The sequence below is a fragment of the Pteropus medius genome, unplaced genomic scaffold, assembly GCF_902729225.1.
Source record: "Pteropus medius unplaced genomic scaffold, Ma_sr-lr_union100, whole genome shotgun sequence".
NCBI classification, from domain to species: Eukaryota; Metazoa; Chordata; class Mammalia; order Chiroptera; family Pteropodidae; genus Pteropus; species Pteropus medius.
In genome coordinates, this window is record NW_024352149.1 from 1,804,131 (window position 1) to 1,816,369 (window position 12,239).

Genomic DNA, 12,239 nt, shown 5'->3' on the forward strand with positions numbered 1-12,239 from the left:
TCACCACTCCCTTCTCTGGAAATACTTTTTGTTTTTCTTGGTTTCTGTATCAGTCAACCATCCTGGGAAACACACTGCAGGACTATATCCTGCTTTCTAAATCTGGGCAAAGAGGGATGGAATTTAAGAAATGCCCACGGGCTGCCCAAGGGGTCTGGGGTGTAGGAACATTGTGCATTAACATTATGAAAGTCAGAAGCCTTCTACATCTTGTTCTCACATTTTGAAGGTTGTGCCAGCTCTTGAGTAGCTCAGTGAACCTGTGGCCCTGCCAGCAGCAACAAGGGGTTCTCAGGGTCTGGAGTGTCAGCGATGGGCATGTCGAAGTTATGGTAGAAGTAGGTAAGTCACTTTCCTTCCAGAGCCCCTCGTGTTTGTTTAGAATAAACAGGCTCAGCCTAAACCACCATGGAGAAAAGAACTTTCAAACTTTTACTTGTATCAAGGAAGTCATTACCACACCAAATATGGCAAAATGGGTCTTTTAAGGCTTGATATGCCTGTGGCAATCTTAATAATGTGACATAGAGTCATAGACTTTCCGGGATGTCCTTCAGGCATGGACCATAATTCAAGTTCAAGATCTTTTTCTGAACTCACATAGTGTTAGACCATCATGTTATACTGTTTATATTGGATGTTGTTATTATACTAGAAGCAAACTAATTGAGTGCTGTTTGATTTGAACAAAGTGAGAACAGATAAAGAGGCTAAATTCTAATTTGCTTTTAAAGTTAATGGAATCATAGACAATTGGAAAGTAAAGGTGGGGAAGCTGAGCACATGGGGACAGAGCAGAGATTCCTACCCTCCCCACAAATTAGGCTATTTCCTTTGCCAGAGAGGAACACTTGTTAATTATGAAATACTCATACATCTGCCTCACCTTAAGTACCCGAGAGCCGAGGATAATGGAACAAAAAACAATTTAAATCACATTATCTAGCAAGCAACTGAATAATGGATTTTTGTACTCTATCGGTGCATTTCATTACTTCTAGGCCACGGATTTGCTCCTGCAACTTCACATTGCAGAAAGAAAACACATTTTGGGGTTATATTGTTCTCTGTGATTCATAGGTTCTCAGCAGTGAACAGAGCACTTGCTTCAAGAGGATTCTTCTTTTGCACTGCCTGCCGCCGATGTAGGCTTTGTTTTTTGAAGGGCTTTGAAATTGTTGAGTCTGCTAAAAATATAGTTATCTCTGAATGTCGTCAGAAATTTTAGGAGAATTTCTACGACCGACAACTCTCTTAAAGACATCCAAACCATATCTTACAAACAAACAAAAAAAGGCATTAGAGTAGTTATGAAATATCTTTCAAGGATACAACATTATTATTTTACCTTTTTTTGGTCGTTCTCAAAACTCATGTGAAGAAAAAATAACTTTTACTTTGGTATATTTTGTGTTACTCTTATAGTATTTCCAGTGGAGTTACAATAACCATCAGTCAGGTGGACAGGCCCCAAAATAAGAAGAACTCCCACTATCTGAGAGAAAATAAATGAGCCACTCAGGTCAGAGAAAAACAATACTTTTGAGTACAACTGTCTCATCCCTGACAACATAAAATAACTCCCCGAATGTGAATAATAACTATCAAAGTTCCTATACAATTAGGAATTATTGCATCTAAGAGTCATGAACATCTGTAGCTGAAAAGGTCCATTAAGATAATTTAGTCCAATCTCCTCATTTTTCACAGATGGAGTTACTAAGGCACAGAGAGAATCAAAGACTTACCAAAGGTCATGCTGCTGGAACCAGAACCAAATCCCATTCCTTCTAACTGTAATTGGAGTGAATTAAAGAGACATTAGTTAGGTCCCGTTGACTACTAAAACAAAAATGTCAACATTCTCCGTAGGGTTTAAATGAGACTCAAAGTCTCAGAATATTAAAAATGTCCAGGATACAACCTAAAAGTGCTCAGCATATAAGAGCCAGGAGAATTTCAACTTTCCTAGGGAAGGAAAATCAACAGATACCACTGATGAGATGTCACAGAGGTTGGAAGGATCTGATGGAGACTCGAGCTGCTGCTATACAAATATTCCAGGCAGCAATTGTGAACACTCTGGAAACAAATGGAAAAATAGAACGCCTCAGCAAAGTAGCAGAAGGTATAAAGAAGAGCCAAGCCGAAATTTTACGCTGAAAAAATGAAATAACTAAGATCAGAAACAAGACAAAGGTGTCCACTCTTGTCATTCTTATTTACCATAGTACTGGAAGTCAATTCAATAAAGCAAGATAGATAGATAGATAGATAGATAGATAGATAGATAGATGATAGATAGATAGATGATAGATTGATAGATAGATAGATAGATGATAGAAAGAATGTTGATTGGAAAGAAGAAATAAAACTGCCTTTATTTGCAGAAGGAAGAGTTGTCTACATAAAAAAATATATATATATACAAAAGCACTTGTAATATTAATGTGAGCGATTAGCAAGTTATAGGATAGGATACAAGATCCATACACACAATCATGTCATATTTCTATATAGTAACAATGTACTGAAAACTTTTTTGAAGTACCATTCCAATAGCTCCAAAAAGCAAAATAGAAAAATTTAGCTATAGATCTTGCAAAACTTACACAGAATTTGTGAGCTGAACACTACAAAACACTGGGCAAATATGAACAAATATTTGACTTAATCGTAGAAGAGATACAAATGGCAAATAAGCACATAAAAAGATATTTGACATCATTGGTGATTAGGGAACATGCAAATTAAAATAAAAATGTGATACTATCACACGCCTGGTACAATGGCTCTAATTAAAAGTAATTGACAATACCAAGTGCTGAAAAGGATGTGGAGCAGCTGAAACTTTCATACATCGCTGAGAGCAATGCAAAATTTTACAGCCGCTTCGGAAAACAGTTGGTAGGTTTCTACGAAATTAAACATACACTTATTACATAACCCAGCAGCACCAAGTGGAGTGTTGGAAAGCACTGTCCTCAATGGCCAATACAAATATCCAATCAAATGGCCAGATGTTCCGTAGTAAAGAAAAATCACCAAAGATACAAATCTGCTTCAGTCTTAGATGTATAGGAATGAATGACCTGTAGACTGAATTCTCAACTTAATTTAGCCATCTGCCCCCACCCGCCGAGATGACTATGTGCTACAGTGATGATATAAGTATTGGAAATTATGGATTATTGTGTTTTTCATTGTAAATCATCCCATCATGTTTCCAGTTTACTGCCCTGTCTCTTGTCAGTACTATTTGCCTGATCACTTTTGGGTAAATTGATCAAGCTGTTTCTGAAACTGAAAATTTGAGACCAGTCTGTAAGACACAGCTTGACAGTCAGTTATTTTGTACTAAACCAAGGTCATAATGGATGTCAGTTCTCTTCAATCCCCTGGGTGCTATAAGAATACTCCCTTTTGCCCATATTTGCCTATGAACTTTTCAGGGTACTATGAAATGTTTGTGATTTTAAAAAGAGGGATTTCATATTTTGAATGAAGACTACTGATTCAAATGAATAACTATTAACAAATGTTTGGCTAAGTATTGACAGAACATAAAATTATGTCAAGTAATCACCTGCACCTAAACGCAACACAAGTAATACACAACATGAGTGTGAGGAGACCTCCTCGGAGGAATGCTCAGGGCCCACCGAGACTGAAAAATGGCAGTAAAGTTGATTTGTTGTTTTTGCTTGGTAGTGTGAAAATATCAAAATGAACTTTTCCTTAATTGTTTCCCGGTCAGAGTTTCCTCATCTGCCTGTCAGGTTTGAACTGTAGACCCTCTGAGGTGTCTCGAGCTATAATGTGTTGAATGGTCTGACATTCCAGTTGCCTTTCTCAGATGGTCTGAATTTCAGTGCCACGATTTCCGAGCTCTACAAGAACCCTGTGGTGTCTGCACTGTGTACCAAGTGACCTTGGCACCTTAGCAGTTCTCAGATTTTCACTGAAGAATCACCTGTGTCCGTATTTAAAATGCAGATTTCACAGCTCCTCTCCCAGATATTTTGATTTCGTAAGTCTTAAATCGAGCCCAACAATTACACTTAAAGCAAACACAAGTAATTCTGAGGCAGATGTTCAAAATTCACTAAGCTTTCAACGTTAATAATACCACAGATTGATTGTATCAATGTATATTGCTGAAGAACCACTGTGTCACTGTCCTTTGTTTTGGAAATAAACAGTCAAAACAAATCTTTATGCCAGAATCTTCGAATATGTTAAATTCCTTTACAAAAGAAATTTCAGAGGAAGGGGCTGGATAGAGAAAAAGATTTTCTCTCAAAACAGATGTTTCCTAACTTGTTAAATTTTCTGAGAGCTTCCCAAACAAGAAGATGTACATCCCAGGCTGAAATTTCCTAAATTAAGCCTACTGCTCTATTTGATGGCATCCTCAGGTAACTTTCTTTTATTGCTGTGAAGATGGGAAGAAAAGTGGGAGTAGTCATGACAATGCCAGAGAAAATGACCTGACTCAAAGGAGGAGAGACAGGAAGAATTAAGGAAAAGATCATAGGTTGGCATCTGAGCCTAATTCAGAGCTTAGAAAGCATTCCTGTCCTGGGAGTCACAGTGGGTCCCCTCATTCAGAAGTCAGGCATCGTGACTGATCTTGAGATGAAGTGTTAGGGGGCAGTAGTGGTGCTGTGAGATGTGGAATGGATACTAATCCATTGGGCCGAAGGCTAGCTCTGACATTCTAAGAATAAGTCATCTGGGGCAAGCTGCTCTACCTGTCCAGGTTTTCCTCCTCATCCTTAAAATGTCATAATAGTGAATTATATTGTGGGTTTGTTAGGAAAAAGTAAGTGAGATAATATGCAAAAGTCCACTGTAAAATTTGAGGTCTATCGAAATTAGGGAATTGTTACTGTTCTGAAGTAATTCGCAGTTTACCTCAGATAAAATAATTAGATTAGATTTCCTTATAAGCATGGCAAAAAGAGCACTAAAACTTGAAATCAGAAGTTCTGGAATTTATGAGGGTTTTGCTCCCCAGGAAAACTGAGATTTTAGGCAGCGAACATTAGAGTAGGTAAAATGAAAACTCTCAGGAAATGAGCTTTCATTGTTGTTTGAGAAAAGGAATAGAAAATTTCTCTTGGAAGCAGTATGAAAGGCAATCCAAAAGAAAAAGAAAACAGAAAAATCACACTTATTATATACATAAGTAAGTGCCAAGAGTTTCTAAAAAGCAATCTAACAAAGCCATGCCTTCAGAGTCCACTAAGCCAAAGAGGCTCGACTATAATGAGTTTATTAGATGGTCCAACATCCCAGTCACCTTTCTCAAGAAGCCTGAATCTCAGTGCAGGGATTTCCAAGTGCTTATTCTGGAGAACACAATTTATATTTGACCTCAGAACGTCTTAATTTTATGAAGCTTTTTACAGCTATCATTGCATATATTGTCTGACCAACATTTTTATTATTAAGAGAAAGGCTTTTAGTTTATGATTCATGCAGAAAACTCTTGACAATTCACCGTAATCCCAACTACCAAAAAATATAAGCATTCTAGTGGTATGGAGCCCAACTTCAATAGTGACATAAGAGGATGCAACAGTGTTTATATCAAGGGAAAAAAAATCAAGGGAGTCATAACATAACTAGGAGCTGTCAGAGCGCATGAGGCTGTGTTTGGGGCAGGGGGTGGTGATGGATGTGGTATCTACAAGTTACATCTATTTCCTGGCATAATTAGTAATTGAATCCCTTTCAATCTCAGAAACATCCTCAATTTTTGCAAGAAATTATAGCTCACTTGAGTGATAGGTCAAATCAGAAATGGTGAGTTTACTCTGCCTGATGTGATCAATGCAACAGCTGAATTTTTCCAACTGTGGTCCTTTCATTCCTGGTGCCTGGTTCTTTATGACTCTTTCAGGGAGAGGGGTTTCTAGCTCCTGCGACATCAGCCCTCAGCACTTCCTCTAAGCAACTAGGTAACAGGTTAGAACTTCATAAGAACCCATACCCAGCTCTAGTAGCAGTCACATTCAAAGCCAATCAGAAGGCCAATATAGCAAAATTATACCAGCACACATCTCCATACCTTAATTAAAATAATCTGTTCATCTGAATTAGGATGCCGTGGGGTGTTTTTTGTTTGTGTTTATGTGAGCAGTTTACAGCCGCTTCTCCAGCTCTGTACAGGATTATAGAGGGTTAGAAGGATCCTACAATCCTTCACTTTAACCAGAGAAACCTTAGTCATGTTTGTTGCATTGTTGCGCATTTTATGTCATGTTATATTGGAAACAAAGTGTTCCCTTGCTTTTAAAACGCTGCCACTGTCCAAATTAAGGATGCCTCTGTTATGCAGCATAGAGACACTTGCTGGGAGGAATTGAACAGAAACAGTCTCGAAGAAGTCATAACTGGGTAACACTAGGGTCATCTAATGCTTCTCTCTTTTGGAGACTGTCATAATAGGGTTCCTGGGCATTGTGTCATTTTTGTAATGATGCCTTTAGGGCTCTGCTTATAAGATTGTCCCTTTCTAATCATAATGACTTATAAAATGACTAGAAGGGGAAATGAGTCTACTTGGATTCAGATATTTTTTTCAAGACACGTGAGTCGAATAGTAACTTTAGGTGATTCCAGATGATACAAGAGTTTTCATGTGTTTGGTTTTTAATGGAATGTGATCACATTTGAACTTCATATCCTAGAAACCAATTGCTTATTATGTGATAAAGTATAGGGTAAAGAACTTCTAAGTATTTCGTGTACATTGACTAATTTGGTCCTTCAACAATCCTATGAGATAGGCAGTATTGCTATTCTTTCTTTTTTTTAAGTAAATATAGATAAAGTAAAGAACTTCTGTTCTAAGTATTTCATGTACATTGACTAATTTGGTCCTTCAACAATCCTATGAGATAGGCAGTATTGCTATTCTTTCTTTTTTTTTTTAGTAAATAAGAAACCAAGGTATACATCATTTAAGTGACTTGGCAGCAGTCACACAGCTGGTAAGTAGAGGAGTTGAGGTTTAAATCCAGCCAGCATAGCTCCAAAGGTGGATGTCTGCACCACCGCTCTGTGCTGCCTCTGTGGAGAAGATATTTAGTGTAGTGCAGGAGGTGACATGTCAACCCTATGACATTCCTCTATTTCCTCCTTCCTAACATCGCCTCGATTGTCTTGGATTTTTCACGGTATCTCATACGACGTTTCCTTAGGGAAGGCTGACTTCACCCACTGGGAGGGACCTAATTGGTCGAAGGACAATCCGGAAATAGACATGAGCCAATGAGATATGATGAGATGTTTGCCGAGACCAATAAAGTTCTTCACTCTTCTGGAGGGGGCCCACTGAAGCCGCTGGGTGTGCTCGCGAATAGATACGAGCCCAGGAAAGGCTGCTAGATGGCTCCCAGATAGATGACCCATACTTGGAGTTGAAGAAAGCCAAAGAAATTATGGAGACGGGGAGCTGGAACCACTGGGTGAAGTCGTCACTGGAGAATACTCCAGCGCTGGATGTCTAATGATGTGACTCAATTAACTTCCTTCTCCATCAAGAAGGCAAGCCAATCCTTGGTCGTTTCAGAATATGACTTGTGTACAATGGGCTTGTCATTCCCTAGGTCTGTAACATGTACTCTTATGCTTGTCTCTTGGTTGTGACACCATGAACCACAATGATTTATCTATGTAGACACAGCCATCAGTATGCTGCACATATCGGTAGCAAACTGGTGTGGTTCCCAACCATGTATATCCATGGTAGACACCATCAACAATTCATTGTGATCTATACTTATTTGTGGAAGACTTTTAAAATTCCAGGAGGTAGTGGAGGACAATGAATAACTTTCTAGTATAAAAGTTATAGTAGTAGTTTTGAAGAACAAAAATTCATGTCATCAGAGAATTTAGGTCTAAAGCACTGAACATAAATGTGAAAGCTTTCAAACCTCTTGAAGAACTCTTTACTTAGAGAACACACCATGTACAGTGAGCAGTTTCCTTCTAAAGAGATAATTCACATTTGAACGTTTTCACTGTAGCAAAAAGTTTGTTCCAAATTATTTTTAAGAGGACAATGATATTTATGATAAGATGTATGCTATTGGAACAACAGATTATTTGATGAGTAAAAATTTTCAACAAATAACATGTTCCATAATCATTAGCATGTTCAATAGCCTACCTTAAGTCATATGTTAAATGCCGATAGAGAAGAACTTTTCATAGTTAAAATATGGATTATTGAATTCTGATAATTCTGAAAGTTAATTCAACAGAGGTGAAATCTGTGTTTCTAAAATTTACTTGTTTCTCGATTGGTGTATTAGTTTGCTAAGGCTGCCGAAGTATCACAGACCTGGTGACTTAAATGACAGAAATCTATTTTCTCACAGTTCTAGAGGCTGGAAGTCTGAGGTCAAGCTGTAGGCAGGACCGCCTCCTGCTGAGGGCTTTTAAAGAGGAACTGTAGGGTCATCTTCTCCCTCTGTCTTCACAAGGTCTTCTCTCCGTGCTTGTTTGTGCCCTAATCTCATCTTCTTATAAGGACACCAGACATACTAAAGAAGAGCCCATCTAAGTGACTTTATTTAACCTTAATTGCCTCTTTAAAGACCTTATCTCCAAATATGGTTACATTCCGAAGTATGAGTTCAGACTTCAACATAGGAATTTTGAGTGAACATGAACAGAATTCAGCCCATAACAATTACCAACCAAAAGAGATATTAATAAATTTTGAAAAAAACGGACACACTACAATCCAATTTAAATGTGAGCTCCAAATGAGGTAGTCTGTCAGCCTTAGAAATTGAGGCTTTAAAATTTTTTTTTCTACTTTTTCAATGTTTGGGGATGACAAATTCTATCAAATGGTTTGATTTTTACTAAAACCCAGTGGTAAATAGAGATCACGCCAGGGAGAAATTAGCTACAGTTTTAATTAACAATTTTCATTTCTACTAATTATAGGTCCCTCAGCGTCATTCTTATTTAAACCAGCAACCCCTCCTCGCTAAGGATTCCTTGAGGATCCTGAAACCATGAGGCTGCGTCAGGGCTTTAGAGCAGCTTCTGCTCCTCAGAGCCCCATCTACTGTCCAGTGGAGGCACCTGGGTGGGGGGCGTAGCGCTGGGGACTCACAAGGATGGCAGACACAGCCCAGGAACCCCCGGAAGGCAAGGAGTCTGAGATCATAAATAAGTTGGATGTGATCAGGCTTTTGTTTTTGGTTTAGTTGTTTTATTTTTGTTTTGTTTTTACAAAGAACTCAAACATACCATATTTCCGGGCATCTTTCATAGTTAGGGACGTCTACTATCTTTTTGCTTTAATGGCAAATTGACTGTGTATCATATTCTTGAATCGCCCTTTTCTTTCTCTGAGAACCTTAAATTTTCCAGTGAATGTCGTAGAGAAGTATGAGGCTCGCCATTTGACACCCACCATAATAGAAATGGATTTGGGTAAAGAACATAAGAGGAAGTTTGATGGGGAACAGAACATGTATATAGAGAGAAAAAAAAATTTGCATCCAAGTTCTCTCTAAATCCCACTCCAACCCCTTCCACTGCAATGTTAACCAGAAAACAGTAGAGGAAAAACTCCGAGTATCTACTTAGTCTTCTCCAGATACTGGTCCCGCCCCCAACTCCACCACCGGCCAGGCTCACTTTCTACAGAGCCACCTTTAAGGATCCCATTTTATATATCAAAGGACTGGGCTCTTTCAAGGCTACAAGGAATTATAAAGGGCAGAATAAAAAGTGGTATCGTAGAGTCATCAGCCGGGGAGAGACAGGGACGAAAAAGAAAGTCATTAGACAAGGACAGGCCATCCGAGGCCTTTTTTAGGCTTTGAAGATGCAGTCAGATCCCTGATGATTCAGATTTTTTTTTTAGCTTTCAGTCTAGTTCATCCCATTCTATGTGAAAACGTGGCCCCTTTCTGATTGCTGTCAGTAAGCCTCTCGTAGCATAGATCTTGCACCTTTATTTTTAGTCTGATTAAAGATTAATTTTCTAATTCCAAAAGAGTGGCACTAAGCATAGGCCAATTTTATAAAATCATAAACAATGGGCCTTTACAATGAGAAGGTTGACTCACAAGGCATGCACAAAACCACAGTGGCCTTGAAGGCTGCCTTCCACTCTCCCTAGGCTTGGCTGGGGGAGGGGGAGTGAAGGCTTCTCTTCTCACCGCTCAGGCTGATGTGGCACACACTGACAGTGGTGACATAGGAGTCCTGCCAAAAGGCTATGTATGGGGCCCAAGAAGGAGCGTTCCTCTGAGTCTCGTCCAGGAAGGCCCAGGAATCCCTCCACTGGCTCCCATTAGCAGCTGCAATGTGGACTAGTGCTCATCCTGCTCCCTCTGGATGCCCTGGGTCGGAGAGGGAGTGGATGGCCAGAGGGTCCTCCCTTGTCTGAGACTAGTTAGGTATTCTCACTGAGAGCAGCCCCACACCAGGAACTGTGCTATATACAAGTAACTAGTAAACCATGACACAGCTTTCCTCCTTGACCAAACTCGACTCAGGCCCCTCTGAGCCTTCTTCTCCATCAGTCCCTGACCTCAGGCTCTGTCCTTGGACTCTTAGTCCATTGTCAGCAAGAATCCTGCTGGGCCAGTTTTATGAAAATCTCCCACCTGCCATGTCTTATCACCTTGGCTAAGACCTGCTGAGTCTGTCTAGCAAGAATCACCCTGCCCTTGATGTTTCCTCTTAGGAATTTTCCATCCACTGACCTCACCCTACCCCTTGGCTATAAATCCCCACTTGTCTTGTTCTATTTGGAATTTGGCCTGATCTTGCCCCATCTCTCCCCTGCTACAAAACCCCATCGCAGTAGTCCCTTGTTGAACAAAGTCTTCCTTTAACAAGTATCATGATTTTTTTTTTTCTTTAACAACAACCTATCCTTTAAAAGTTTTTCTAAGCCAGCCCATGCTTACTTTTCAGGTGGAAAAGAGTTTTTCTTAAGACCCATCAATGCACCCTTTTGTGGTTCTGCTGTCTCATTGGTGAATGCTTTCGGGATGAGAATGGTGAGGACGTATTTATTTCCAAAATATAGCTATGATTTTGAAGAGTTTATGAAAAGAAGTCTCAATAGATAGGGTCATTTCTTGACTTGTTAAGATGTTAAATTTGGTTTCTGGCAGGAGATGTGTCATCGGGTGCATTAGCCCAGGCTCCACAAACAGGGTGATACTACGATGTACCTCTCCACTAAAGAGTCTCCTAGTATATAGTCTTGAAATGTGGGCACAGATTTGGGATGGAAGCAGAAATGCCCTTGCCAGGTTTCTCTGTTTGTGAGATTGTAAACTGATAACAACGAGTGGTTGTATTGTTGTAAGATAATTTCATGGAATGCATTAATATGAGATGAAAATATATAATGTTAAAAAAATTCAACTGAGTACATTTTAAAATCTTTTGGCTTTACCCAATGATTCACGAATTGGGCAGCATCTAATTTAGCAGAGAGAAAAGAGCTCTGAGGAGCTGTGGAAAATGAGACTTTTATAGGAAGAAGGGAGCAGGGAAAAGGCAACAAATCGGGCTGATTATTGCAAGGTTACTTTCCTTCAGGGAATGGCATAACTCTGTCAGGCAGATGACCTCACAAGTGCTGATCAGGTGATTTGTGGTTGGCTGGTTTAAGATTCCATTTCAAATCGCCAGTTATAACAATATATGCAACATGATAACAATAGTCACAGGGATAGAAAGTACAGCATAGTAAATATAGTCAATAATATTGTTATAACTGTGTACGGTGTCAGATGGGTGCTAGACTCGAGAGAGTGATCACTTCGTAAGGTATATAAATGTCTAATCACTATGTCATACACCTGAAAATAATATAATATTGTATGTCAACTGTAATCGAAAAATAAAATAAAAATTATAAAGGTTCAAAAACAAAATAAAACTGTTTCTGAGTGAGCTGACATTGTAATTAAGTTATAGTTAACAGTAATTAAATCTTGGTTTGGTGACAGGGAGCTTAGCATAAGTGACACCATTTTGGACCTATTGTCTTATTTTTTTAACAGTAACGTAGTATGCAGCCATCAGGATCATAGCGCATAGCTGTTTAGGGTTTTGCACTTTTTGCTTCAACACAGAAGAAAAGGCTCTCAGTTTATAGATGCAAAAAATAGAGATGATCGACATCAACTTTCGACATGCCCCATGGCTCACAGTGTTAGGCTAAAGTTTGGATT